Source organism: Pecten maximus, chromosome 6 (genome assembly GCF_902652985.1).
Source record: "Pecten maximus chromosome 6, xPecMax1.1, whole genome shotgun sequence".
NCBI lineage: Eukaryota > Metazoa > Mollusca > Bivalvia > Pectinida > Pectinidae > Pecten > Pecten maximus.
Window position 1 is genome coordinate 44,300,361 of NC_047020.1, and position 14,305 is coordinate 44,314,665.

Consider the following 14,305-nt stretch of genomic DNA (forward strand, 5'->3'; position numbering starts at 1 on the left):
CCCCTTGGTGCCTAGTTATGCATATTGTATTTTGGGACCGATCGGAAAACAACATGGCCGACAGGCAGCCATCTTGGATTTTGACCATTGAAGTTTGTTATCGCTATTTCTGAGAAAGAGCTGAAGGGATCTTTCTCAAATTTCATATGTTGGTTTCCCTTGGTGCCTAGTTATGCATATTGCATTTTGGGACCGATCGGAAAACAACATGGCCGACAGGCAGCCATCTTGGATTTTGACAATTGAAGTTTGTTATCGCTATTTCTAAGAAAGTACTGAAGGGATCTTTCTCAAATTTGATATGTGGGTTTCCCTTGGTGCCTAGTTATGCATATTGCATTTTGGGACCGATCGGAAAACAACATGGCCGACGGGCAGCCATCTTGGATTTTGACCATTGAAGTTTGTTATCGCTATTTCTGAGAAAGTACTGAAGGGATCTTTCTCAAATTTTATATGTAGGTTTCCCTTGGTGCCTAGTTATGCATATTGCATTTTGGGACCGATCGGAAAACAACATGGCCGACAGGCAGCCATCTTGGATTTTGACAATTGAAGTTTGTTATCGCTATTTCTAAGAAAGTACTGAAGGGATCTTTCTCAAATTTGATATGTGGGTTTCCCTTGGTGCCTAGTTATGCATATTGCATTTTGGGACCGATCGGAAAACAACATGGCCGACGGGCAGCCATCTTGGATTTTGACCATTGAAGTTTGTTATCGCTATTTCTGAGAAAGTACTGAAGGGATCTTTCTCAAATTTTATATGTAGGTTTCCCTTGGTGCCTAGTTATGCATATTGCATTTTGGGACCGATCGGAAAACAACATGGCCGACGGGCAGCCATCTTGGATTTTGACCATTGAAGTTTGTTATCGCTATTTCTAAGAAAGTACTGAAGGGATCTTTCTCAAATTTCATATGTAGGTTCCCCTTGGTGCCTAGTTATGCATATTGCATTTTGAGACCAATCGGAAAACAACATGGCCGACAGGCAGCCATCTTGGATTTTGACAATTGAAGATTGTTATCGCTATTTCTCAAAAAGCACAGAAGGGATCTTTCTCAAATTTCATATGTAGGTTCCCCTTAGTGCCTAGTTATGCATATTGCATGTTGAGACCGATCTGAAAACAACATTGCCGACAGGCAGCCATCTTGGATTTTGACAATTGAAGTTTGTTATCGCTATTTCTGTGAAAGTACTAAAGGGATCTTTTTCATATTTGTTATGTAGGTTCCCCTTGGTGCTTAGTTATGCATATAGCATTTTGAGACCAATCGGAAAACAACATGGCCAACAGGCAGCCATCTTGGATTTTGACCATTAAAGTTTGTTATTGCCATTTCTGAGAAAGTACTGAAGGGATCTTTCTCAAATTTTATATGTAGGTTTCCCTTGGTGCCTAGTTATGCATATTGCATTTTGGGACCGATCGGAAAACAACATGGCCGACGGGCAGCCATCTTGGATTTTGACCATTGAAGTTTGTTATCGCTATTTCTGAGAAAGTACTGAAGGGATCTTTCTCAAATTTTATATGTAGGTTTCCCTTGGTGCCTAGTTATGCATATTGCATTTTGGGACCGATCGGAAAACAACATGGCCGACAGGCAGCCATCTTGGATTTTGACAATTGAAGTTTGTTATCGCTATTTCTAAGAAAGTACTGAAGGGATCTTTCTCAAATTTGATATGTGGGTTTCCCTTGGTGCCTAGTTATGCATATTGCATTTTGGGACCGATCGGAAAACAACATGGCCGACGGGCAGCCATCTTGGATTTTGACCATTGAAGTTTGTTATCGCTATTTCTGAGAAAGTACTGAAGGGATCTTTCTCAAATTTTATATGTAGGTTTCCCTTGGTGCCTAGTTATGCATATTGCATTTTGGGACCGATCGGAAAACAACATGGCCGACGGGCAGCCATCTTGGATTTTGACCATTGAAGTTTGTTATCGCTATTTCTAAGAAAGTACTGAAGGGATCTTTCTCAAATTTCATATGTAGGTTCCCCTTGGTGCCTAGTTATGCATATTGCATTTTGAGACCAATCGGAAAACAACATGGCCGACAGGCAGCCATCTTGGATTTTGACAATTGAAGATTGTTATCGCTATTTCTCAAAAAGCACAGAAGGGATCTTTCTCAAATTTCATATGTAGGTTCCCCTTAGTGCCTAGTTATGCATATTGCATGTTGAGACCGATCTGAAAACAACATTGCCGACAGGCAGCCATCTTGGATTTTGACAATTGAAGTTTGTTATCGCTATTTCTGTGAAAGTACTAAAGGGATCTTTTTCATATTTGTTATGTAGGTTCCCCTTGGTGCTTAGTTATGCATATAGCATTTTGAGACCAATCGGAAAACAACATGGCCAACAGGCAGCCATCTTGGATTTTGACCATTAAAGTTTGTTATTGCCATTTCTGAGAAAGTACTGAAGGGATCTTTCTCAAATTTCATATGTAGGTTCCCCTTGGTGCCTAGTAATGCATATCGCATTTTGGGACTGATCGGAAAACAACATGGCCGACAGGCAGCCATCTTGGATTTTGACCATAGAAGTTGTTATCGCTATTTCTGAGAAAGTTTTGATTGGATCTTTCTCCAATTTCATATGTAGGTTCCCATTGGTGCCTAGTTATGCATATTGCATTTTGAGACCAATCAGAAAACAACATGGCCGACAGGCAGCCATCTTGGATTTTGACAATTGAAGTTTGTTATCGCTATTTCTCAGAAACTTATGAAGGGATCTTTCTGAAATTTCATATAAAGGTTCCTCTTGGTGCCTAGTTATGCATATTGCGTTTTGAGACCAATTGGAAAACAACATGGCCGACAGGCAGCCATCTTGGATTTCGAAAATTGAAACTGGTTATCACTATTACTAAGAAACTAATGAAGGGATCTTCCTGAAATTTCATATGTTTGAGTTAGAAAACAGGAATTATACATCAAAAATTATACCCAAAATTCAAAAAGAGAATAACGAAATAATAACAGATCAGTTTCAGATTTTAGATGAAATTAAGAAATTTTATGAACACCTATATGATGCTCAAGATTGTATAAGTGATATTGATATAAATGATTTTGTACATAATTGTAATGTTCCTAAATTATCTAATGAAGAGTCAGAGAAATTAGAGGGTCTCATTACTGTAGAAGAAGCAGGGAAAACATTGAGTAAAATGAAAAATAACAAGAGCCCGGGGTCAGATGGCTTTACATCTGAATTTTTTAAGTGTTTCTGGAACCAATTAGGTATTTTTATTGTTCGATCTTTAAATTTTGGTTATCAAAAAGGGGAACTTTCCATTACTCAAAGGCAGGGAATCATTACTTGTATACCAAAAGGGGAAAAACCTAGAAATTTTATAAAATATTGGCGACCAATTTCTCTTTTAAATATTGTTTATAAGATTGCTTCAGGTGTTATAGCTAATAGAGTTAAGTCTGTATTGGGTAAGCTTATTAGTAATGATCAATCAGGATTTTTGGCCGGGCGTTATATTGGAGAAAACACCAGATTAATTTATGACATTATGCATTTTGCAGAGGTAAATGATGTTCCAGGTATGCTTCTTATGGTTGATTTTCAAAAAGCCTTTGATTCAGTCTCATGGGAATATATTGACAAAACTCTTAAATTTTTTGGATTTGGGGAGGGTATTTGGCAATGGGTTCAAACTTTTCATGCTCGGGTTTCTTCAACTATTAATCAGGGTGGTAATCTATCAGGCTATTCAAATCGCCCTGCGTCCGTGGTCCGTCGTCCGTCCGTCCGTCCCTCCGTCCGTCCGTCCCTCCGTCCGTCCGTAAACAATTCTTGTTATCGCTAATCCTCAGAAAGTACTGAAGGGATCTTTCTCAAATTTCATATGTGGGTTCCCCTTGGTGCCTAGTTATGCATATTGCATTTTGAGACCAATCGGAAAACAACATGGCCGACAGGCAGCCATCTTGGATTTTGACAATTGAAGTTTGTTATCGCTATTTCTGAGAAAATACAGAAGGGATCTTTCACAAATTTCATATGTAGGCTCCCCTTGGTGCCTAGTTATGCATATTGCATTTTGAGACCAATCGGAAAACAACATGGCCGACAGGCAGCCATCTTGGATTTTGATAATTGAAGTTTGTTATCGCTATTTCTGAGAAAGTACTGAAGGGATCTTTCTCAAATTTCATATGTAGGCTTCCCTTGGTGCCTAGTTATGCATATTGCATTTTGAGACCAATCGGAAAACAACATGGCCGACAGGCAGCCATCTTGGATTTTGATAATTAGAAGTTTGTTATCGCTATTTTCTGAGAAAGTACTGAAGGGATCTTTCTCAAATTTCATATGTAGGTTCCACTTGGTGCCTAGTTATGCATATTGCATTTTGAGACCAATCGGAAAACAACATGGCCGACAGGCAGCCATCTTGGATTTTGATAATTGAAGTTTGTTATCGCTATTACTGAGAAAGTACTGAAGGGATCTTTCTCAAATTTCATATGTAGGTTCCCCTTGGTGCCTTGTTATACATATTGCATTTTGAGACCAATCGGAAAACAACATGGCCGACAGGCAGCCATCTTGGATTTTGACAATTGAAGTTTGTTATCGCTATTTCTCAGAAAGTACTGAAGGGATCTTTCTCAAATTTCATATGTAGGTTCCCCTTGGTGCCTAGGTATGCATATTACATTTTGAGACCTATCGGAAAACAACGTGGCCGACAGGCAGCCATTTTAGATTTTGACAATTAAAGTTTGTTATCGCTGTTTCTCAGAAAGCACTGAAGGGATCTTTCTCAAATTTTCATATGTAGGTTCCCCTCAGTGCCTTTTTATGCATATTGCATTTTGAGACTAAACGTAAAAAAAAACATGGCCTACAGGCAGCCATCTTGGATTTTGACAATTGAAGTTTGTTATCGCTATTTTTCAGAAAGTACTGAAGGGATCTTTCTCAAACATTTTTGTAAGTTCCCCTTGGTCAGTAGTTCTGCATATTGCATCTTGGGACCAATAGGAAAACAACATGGCCGACAGGCAGCCATCTTGGATTTTGACAATTGAAGTTTGTTTTCATTTGTAGGTTGCCCTCTGTGCCTAGTTATGCATATTGGATTTTGAGACCAGTCAGAAAACAACCTGCCTGACAGGCAGCCATCTTGTATTTTGACAATTGAAGTTTGTTATCGCTATTTTACAGAAGGTACTGAAGGGATCTTTCTGAAAATTTCATATGTAGGTTCCCCTTGGTCCCTGGTGTTGCATTTTGGGACCAATCCGAAAACAACAGACAGCCATTATCGCCAAATCTTAAATTTTATATATAGGTTACCCTTGTTTGAAAAGTCCTAGAGGGCTGTTTCTGAATTTACACAGATTAGTAAGACTTAGAGGAAGGGAAAAGTAGAGAAAAGATCAATCTGACATGGAACCTATAAAGATCATTCAATGGTGGGCGCCAAGATCCCTCTGGGATCTCTTGTTTTAATATTAAACGCGGTTGTAGACAAGGGGACCTAATTGCACCGTATATCTTCATACTTTGCGTAGAAATACTAGCGATTAGAATAAAAAATAACAAAAAGATATTAGGTATAAACGTTGATAACATTCCGATACTTCTATCTCAGTATGCAGACGATACATCTCTTATTCTTGATGGATCTGAGAGCTCCTTGCTAGAATCTATTAAAGAATTAAACGATTTTGCACAAATATCTGGGCTCATGATCAATACACATTAAACACAAGTAATCTGGATTGGGAGTAAAAAATATAGTAATGAAACATATCTGCCTGATCTTAACCTACAATGGGGGAGGGAGAAATTTACACTGTTAGGAATAGATTTTAGTGTCAACCTACATGAAATACCTAGACTTAATTTTGATAAAAAACTTATTAAACTAAAATCCATAATTAAAATTTGGAATAGAAGGATATTGACCCCTATAGGTAAAATACACATTATTAAATCCCTCCTTATTTCTCTATTTAACCATTTATTTATTTCACTCCCAAACCCCAGTACGGCCTTTTTGAAACAACTCAATACCATTATTTTTAATTTCTTATGGAATGGTAAAGCTGATAAGGTGAAGAGAAAAGTAATTACTAAGGAGTATTCAGAGAGTGGGTTAAAAATGATAAATATCTATGCCTTTGTTGATTCCCTTAAACTAGCTATAGGATGGTTAAAAAGATTACTCCATAATACATGTATAAGAAAATGGCAGGTTTTACTCAACAATCTGTTTAACTGGAACTATTGCATAAATTTTGGGATTGATTATATAAGGTTATGTCAAAAACAATGTAAAAATGAATTCTGGGCCGATGTTTTCAAAGCTTGGGAAAGATTATTGACATCAGAAACTAATACGAAACATCAACAACTCTTTTTTCTAAAAAGTCCACTATGGCATAATCCACATATTAGTATTGGTGGACACTCTGTTTTCTATAAAGACTGGTTTAGGAAGGGTGTTCAAGTAGTTAATGATGTGTTAAAAGATTCGAATACTCTTTCGTTTCATACATTCAACGAATTTACTCAGAAATACAATGTACAAACAAACTTTCTTAAATATCAGGGTGTTATTAATTCTATCCGTAAAAACTTCCATTTACAGGAGATCATGGATAAAGACCTGATATTACCATATATTCCACATAATATATATTTATTTCTCAAATCACAACAGGACAATAAAATTATATATAAAAGTCTTTCAAAAAATACAGAAATTGCTACAGGAAAAAAAAGTGGAATGAAGTGTTTGTTTTACAGATTCAACATGGGCAAATATCTTTTCCATACCTTTTAAAGTAACAAATAACTCAAAACTTCAGTGGTTTCAATTTAGAATCTTGCACAATATTTTAACTCTAAATTCAGTTCTTTTTAAAGCAAACATTGTTACAAGTCCGTTGTGTACTTTTTGTCAATTGCACCCTGAAACAATAATTCATATTTTTTGGGAATGTGAAAAAGTTTTTTTTTTGCAAAGTTTTGAAACACTTCTCGATGCACTAGTTATCCCGTTCACTTACAATAAAGAATCTTTTATTTTTGGATTTTTGCCACTTGGAAAGTATAACAGTATTGATAATGAAATTACCATGGTTATTAAGCATTACATATATAAAACCAGATGTTCCAGTAGCTCTTTAAATGTACATGCATTAATAAATGTAATTAAGGACCACCACAATCTGAAAAAATGTATAGCAACATCAAAGGGAGTTTGTTTTCTTGAAAAGTTTAATCTGGATTGGAATAAATGGAAAAACATATTATCTATTTAAGATCTCTAAAAGCTTAAAAAGTGTTTATTTTCTGTTTTATCAATATGTATGTTTAGTTCTATTGATTTATGTGGGTTTTTTCCCCCCCATCTCTCTCTCATATAAAAAAGCAACATATGAATGAGATTTAAGATCGATGTATTTGAATGATGATGGTGATGATGTGTTTGGATGAAATATGGTAATGATAATGATGATGATGTGTTTTTTGGATGATGATGATGATGTGTCCGGATGAAAGATGATGATGATGATGATGATGATGTGTTTGGATAATGATGATGATGTGTTTTTGGATGATGATGATGTGTCCGGATGAAAGATGGTGATGATGATGATGATTTGTTTGCTGGATAATGGTGATGATAGAGATGATGATGATGATGATGATGATGAACGGAAGGGAATTTGAATGAGTTATTTTATTATGTACATCATATGTTGTTGATGAAAATGCTTTAAAAATAAAAAAAATACAAAAAAAAATGATTTCATCATTTGTGTATCTTTATGATACAAACAGAGCATGCCATTTGATTAAATACATTGACAGATGTGATTTTTACAACACCATACTGTAGAACAACTGCTGCTGTACTTCGTGATTATCAATAGATCAACTGATTAGTACATACTTTTCAAAAGTTTGAAAAGTATTGCTGTCTAGTACAAGACACAAATTTATAAACTTTAGCTATTGGCTGTGATATTGTATGAGAATGCTGATGTTATTGTGTCATACATTATATTATCTATTACCAGATGTGTGATAGAAATGTACATTTGTACGTCACTCATAACAACATGTTGTTATTCAGTCGGATAACCTCGGGCCTTTCCGGCAAGCTTGGAAAAACACCCCGGATATATATGGTGGAGTGATATGCAGATTTGCCGACTATTGGCTTCGCCGGAAAATGTTTTGCATGGTAGTGCACCGGCGGATTGCATTGCTAATGACAGCAATATGGCTAGACTGGATTACCTGCCTTAGTACCATTTCTCTCCGCTAGGCTGCGCTCATGAATTTGTATTTTCGAAGCGAAGCCTAGCGGAGAGTAGAAAAACTATGGCAGGTAATCCAGTCTACAATATAGGCCTCAGACCACAATTAATTTCCCTCTTTGTTTTACCAAAGAAAAATCTAAATTAAAATATTTCAGAATTTTGCAAAAAGTTTTCAAATCATGTTGTAGAACTATTCAAGCTGAACCTACAGTGAGCTAGAAAGTACCTCATGACCGGCATATAAGAAAGATATTTATATTTAAATGTAACCACCCCACTATATTGTGGGAAAATCCGGAAAATCACAAAATATTACTACTCAAGCCTTATAACTCCCTGTGTCCTGCCACACAAACAAACATGGAAATGGTGTCAAAACAAAATTCTATCACTAGATTAACTATTGCACTATAAATCTATGCTAAAATTATGCCCATATCTGTAACAGCTAAGTCAGGAAAAAATATTTAGCAACAGTCCTGAAATTTCCATATGTACTACATTCGTGTACAAGGACCCGTAAGTATAATTGTGGTCCGAGGCCATATGTCGGACTTCAGTCAGGCATTAGAGGAAGCAAAGAGGGCATTGGGGATTGATGTTAAGTTGAAAGAAAAGCAAACAGAATCGCTAAGACATCTTTACATAGGAAAGGACTTTATAACTGTTTACCAATTGGATATCATAAGAGTCTTATCTACCAGCTGCTGCCATGGATGTTTCAAATGAAGCATGACCAGGAGACACCTATGATTGTTTTGGTGATTTCCCCACTCACTTCACTGATGGAGGATCTGGTCATGGAGTTACAGGAGAAAGGTGTCTCTACATGCTTCTTGAACATCCATGGCAGTAGTGGTAGATACACTCGGATGACTGCCTCTGTAGACGATGACAGCGACCCACTCGAGGAAGATGTGTATCTTTTGAAGGGTGTTAGTCTAAACGAGGTACCGAGGGGAGATTTCACAATTTTATATAGGCATCCAGAGGCTTTGGGAAACAGAAAATTACAGGGAATTTTGCGTTCACGTACATATTCCAACCGTGTGTCAATATGTTTTTAGCTCACCTGTGGCCCGAAGGGCCGGTGAGCTTATGCCATGGTGCAGCGTCCGGCGTCCGTCAACTTTTTCTTTAAATTGCTACTAGTCCTAAAGTATTGAATGGATTTTCACAAAATTTGGTCAGGAACATTCTTGGGGGAAGGGGAACAGAGTTTGTATAAATTTTTACTCTGAACCCCCAGGGGCCTGAGTAAGGGAAATAGGGTTACTCCTTTAAATCGCTACTAGTCATAAAGTTATGAATGAATTTGAACCAAATTTGGTCAGGAACATCCTTGGCAGAAGGGGAACAGAATTTGTATAAATTTTTACTCTGAACCCCCAGGGGCCTGAGGGGCGGGGCCAAATAGGGGAAATAGAGTTACTCCTTTAAATCGCTACTAGTCATGAAGTTATGAATGAATTTGAACCAAATTTGGTCAGGAACATCCTTGGCAGAAGGTGAACAGAGTTTGTATAAATTTTTACTCTGAACCCCCAGGGCCTGAGGGGCGGGGCCAAATAGGGGAAATAGGGTTACTCCTTTAAATCGTTACTAGTCATAAAGTTACGAATGAATTTGAACCAAATTTGGTCAGGAACATCCTTGGGGGAAGAGGAACAAAGTTTGTGTAAATCTTTATTCTCAACCTCCAGGGGCCTGAGGGGCGGGGCCAAATAGGGGAAATAGGGTTACTCCTTTAAATCGCGACTAGTCCTAAAGTATTGAATAGGTTTTCACCAAATTTGGTCAGGAACATCCTTGAGGGGAGGGGGAACAGAGTTTATATAAATTTTTACTCTGTACCCCTAGGGGCCTAAGGGGCAGGGCCAAGTAGGGGAAATAGAGATTAGTCTTTTAATTGCTACTAGTCATAAAGTTTTAAATGGATTTAAACCAAATATGGTCAAGAATATTCATTGGAGAAGGGGAACCGAGTTGGTATGATTTTTTACTCTGAATCCCCAGGGGACTGGGGAGTGGGGTCTGATAGGGAAAATAGGGGTTAATCCTTTAAATCGCTATTAATTATTAAGTTACGAATGGATTTGAACCAAATTTGGTCTGGAATATCCTTAGGGGAAGGGGGAAAGAGAGTTTATATAAATATTGACTCTGACCCCCAAGGGGCCTGAAGGGAGGGGCCAAATAGGGGAAATAGAGATTTGAGTTTTAAATGGATTTGAACCCAATTTGGTCAGAAACATCCGTGGTGATGGGGGAACAGATTTTGCATAAATGGTTACTGTGACCCTCAATCCCATAACTATGTATATCATCGCTGGGCATTAAGAGATAAACACAATTCTTATGTAAAAATAGGCCAAAGGGGTTTTCCCCACCCTAAGGGACTTAGTTTCTTTAAACACCATTATGGTGTAAAAATAATCCATATGGTCTTTCAGAGAGTACATTTTTGTATATGTATTGACAAATTGAACATGTACATTATTTTGACATTTGGTCAAATCCAACCAGGTGAGCGATACAGGCACCATGGGCCTCTTGTTTAAGCATTTGCTTTACCTTAATTCTCTTGCTTATCAACCATTTTGATTTTCTTTTAGTTTTTGTTTCATATTGGTGACTTTTTTGGTTTGGTATTCATTTGCCACCGGGTTCGAGTCCCGGAAGTCATTTGGGACATAAAAAGAAAATCGAAATGTGTTCTAGCTGTATTATTAAATGTATATGGTAAAATAAGAAATTAATCTGTAATATTTTACATCCAATTATGTGCTCTTTGCAGTAGATTTCATTTATTTTACTCTAAAGAATATGAACTGGCTTTGTTAATCGTCAAAATAGAATTTAATCAAAAATATTGCATTTAATGCCGCCATATATTATATTGGTATACATGTATAATACAATGAGAAAAGAATATTCACATAACATTCTGGAGTACATTGAAATGTGTATGACTTCAGTGATATGTACCAACAATGTACCAAACTAGTTCACTTCTAATTCTAGTACTACGGTATAGTATATACTGTACATATTACTAATTGAAGATTTTGTCACGGAAGGGGTTTGCAACTCAAATGACAGACTATGTATTATGTTTTATTCTACCATGTTTGCTATGCAACGCCAGTTTTGATTGGTTTAAAACCTTGTATTATTTTCCAATAATACACGCTCGTGAGTCACGGCTGTTACAATTTTATATATCTAAAATTCACCCTTTTCATAAAAGGTTACTATAGCCGAGTGGGCTAATGGGTTAGTCTTTCAATACATTTTTATCACGACGCGAGTTCGAATCCTACGGAGCCCCCGTCTTTTTTTCTTTCTTTTTTTATTCTTTTTTTTTTTAATTTTCAAAATCAATGCCATATGATAGATGCTTTTTTGCCATATGATAGATGCTTTTGATCGTAGTACTGTATTGCCTGTATATTTCATCAACAAATAATGCAATACTCAAGAAATAGATTACAAGGTTTTCTCAGGGTTTCTCTGCTGTTTTTGTATTAGAAAGAGGTCGATCTCAGAACTAAACAGTACATGGTAGAATAGAAATAATCAACTTTGACTCGTGTATTGTTGCAGGATATACAACTCGGACTCGGATATTTTGCAATTTTAATTAATAACTCAGGCCTGCGGCCTTCGTTATTAATTTAATTGCAAAATATCCTCGTCCTCGTTGTATATCCTGCAACAATACACGAATCATCGTTAATTATTTCTTAAATCAGAGATTGTAATAGAATATACCGTACAATAGATCTAATGATTCAAATATTTTGTTAACAGGGGTGATGAGTTTCGTCCAAGCTTTAAGAGGCTAGGAGAATTAACCTGTTTGTATGATGACATATATCCCTCACCTTGCAGTAACAGCAACACTTACTCCAGCTTCCATAAAGGATCTTGAAAAGGTTTTACAATACAAAGACCGAGTCGTTGTTAAACTTAACCCTGATCGTCCGAACATATCTATAAATGTGAAAACTAGATTACCAAATATCAACAAATGTGACAAGTATGATCAACTCATAATGCCTATTGCTGAGGAATTGAAAATGAGCTTGAGTCGGTTTCCTTTGACAACTGTGACGTATGTAGAAAGTTTGGATGTTCTGGGATACTACTATCAGGTATTGAGTCATCATTTGAAAGAGCAACCGGTCAGTAATTACCATTTACATGACAAAAAAACAGAAAACAAACAAACCCTTGAGATATCATTTGTCCTGGTTATTCCCATTGATTTTTCCTGTCTTTCCTTCAACCAAGTCTTTTACTAGTCTTTCCTCTTGATTGATACCGAACTCTTTAATTATATTTCTTTTGGACTCGGCTGATAGAGTCAGGTGAATCATCCTCGATACTCCAGAGGTAACAATCACTCATATGCTCTATATTTTCTCTTAAAGAAAGCTGCAGAAGTGATCGTAACCCCAGGAGTATTGAGGATGCTATAGACTATACAGTAACAATTTATTATGCAAATGAAACAAAGACAACATGCATCATTGCTTTGAATAATAGCTTATATACATGTATATATTTCTGAATATTTGTAACTGTTGGTCATGTTAAAAAATCAATGCTCTGTATACGTAATCTGTTCTATCATTTATATATACTGAAACGAAAAAGAAACGCAACTTCAAATTGTAGGTTTAATAAAATAATACTTGTGAGCATTATGTTTAAATTTCATATGTAATAGTTAATATTGAATATTGATGTAACATCCTTTAAATGTTTAGAGATTTTTAAGAACAGGTCACTTTGCTAGAAGGTCATGATTGGTAGTACCCTACGTGAATCCAAGTTGAAATGGCAGCAGTTTTGAAACCGTGCCCTAATATCGTGTGTGTCCTCCTCGAACAGTTATCACATCTCTAATTCTTTGTTGCATTGAGTTCATCAGGGCATTGACTTTCCGTATTGGAATGTTATTCCATTCTTGGACGAGTGCATTTGCTAACTGAGGGAGGGTATTTGGGGGGTTACGGCGATTTCGAATTCTTCTGTCTAATTCATCCCACAAATGCTCGATTGGGGACAGGTCGGGGCTATATGGAGGCCAATCTATAGGAACAATGTTCTGTGTCGCAAGAAAGTCTCTACAGACTCTTGCAACGTGTGGTCTCGCGTTATCTTGCTGAAAGGTTAGATGATGCTGCCTAACAAACGGCACAACATGGGGCCTAAGGATCTCATCCCGATAGCGTACGGCCGTTAAATTCCCATTGACTATCACCAAAGGCGTCTTCAAACCATGGGAGATTCCCGCCCAAACCATAACTGATCCACCCCCAAATCGGTCGTGTTCCAAAACACAGGCGTCAGCAAAACGTTCGCCTCGACGCCGGTACACACGTTGACGGCCATCTGCTCGAAATAACGTGAATCGAGATTCATCGGTGAAGAGCATAGACCTCCAACGTCTCATAGGAAAACGTCTGGGCATATGTGCCGTTGCCCATTGCATACGACGTGCTCGACGTTGCGGTGTTAGTGGTAAACCAACGTACTGTCGCCTTGCACGCAAATTAGCCTCACGCAGTCTGTTGATCACTGTTTGGGGATGAATTCGACGGTTATGATTACCAATCGTATTCCTTGCCGTTTCAGCGGCCGTTAATCTCCTGTTACGCAGGTGTGCCAACCTAAGAACCCGGTCTTGACGTCGCGACGTTACGCGTGGACGTCCTGATCTCGGCTGGTCATCGACTCTTCCTGTTGCGTTAAGACGTGAAACTAATCGACTAATAGTCGATTTGTGAACTCTGAATTGTCGAGCGACGTGAAGTTGCGTGTTCCCTGCCAGAAGCATCGCTATAGCACGTCCTCTATCAACCTTTGATAACCGTGGCATAATTGTAAAAGGAATTATTGTTTGCAAAAGTATTGGCGATGATGTGGCTCAATGTTAGTGATGAATTGATACTGGTTTGAAT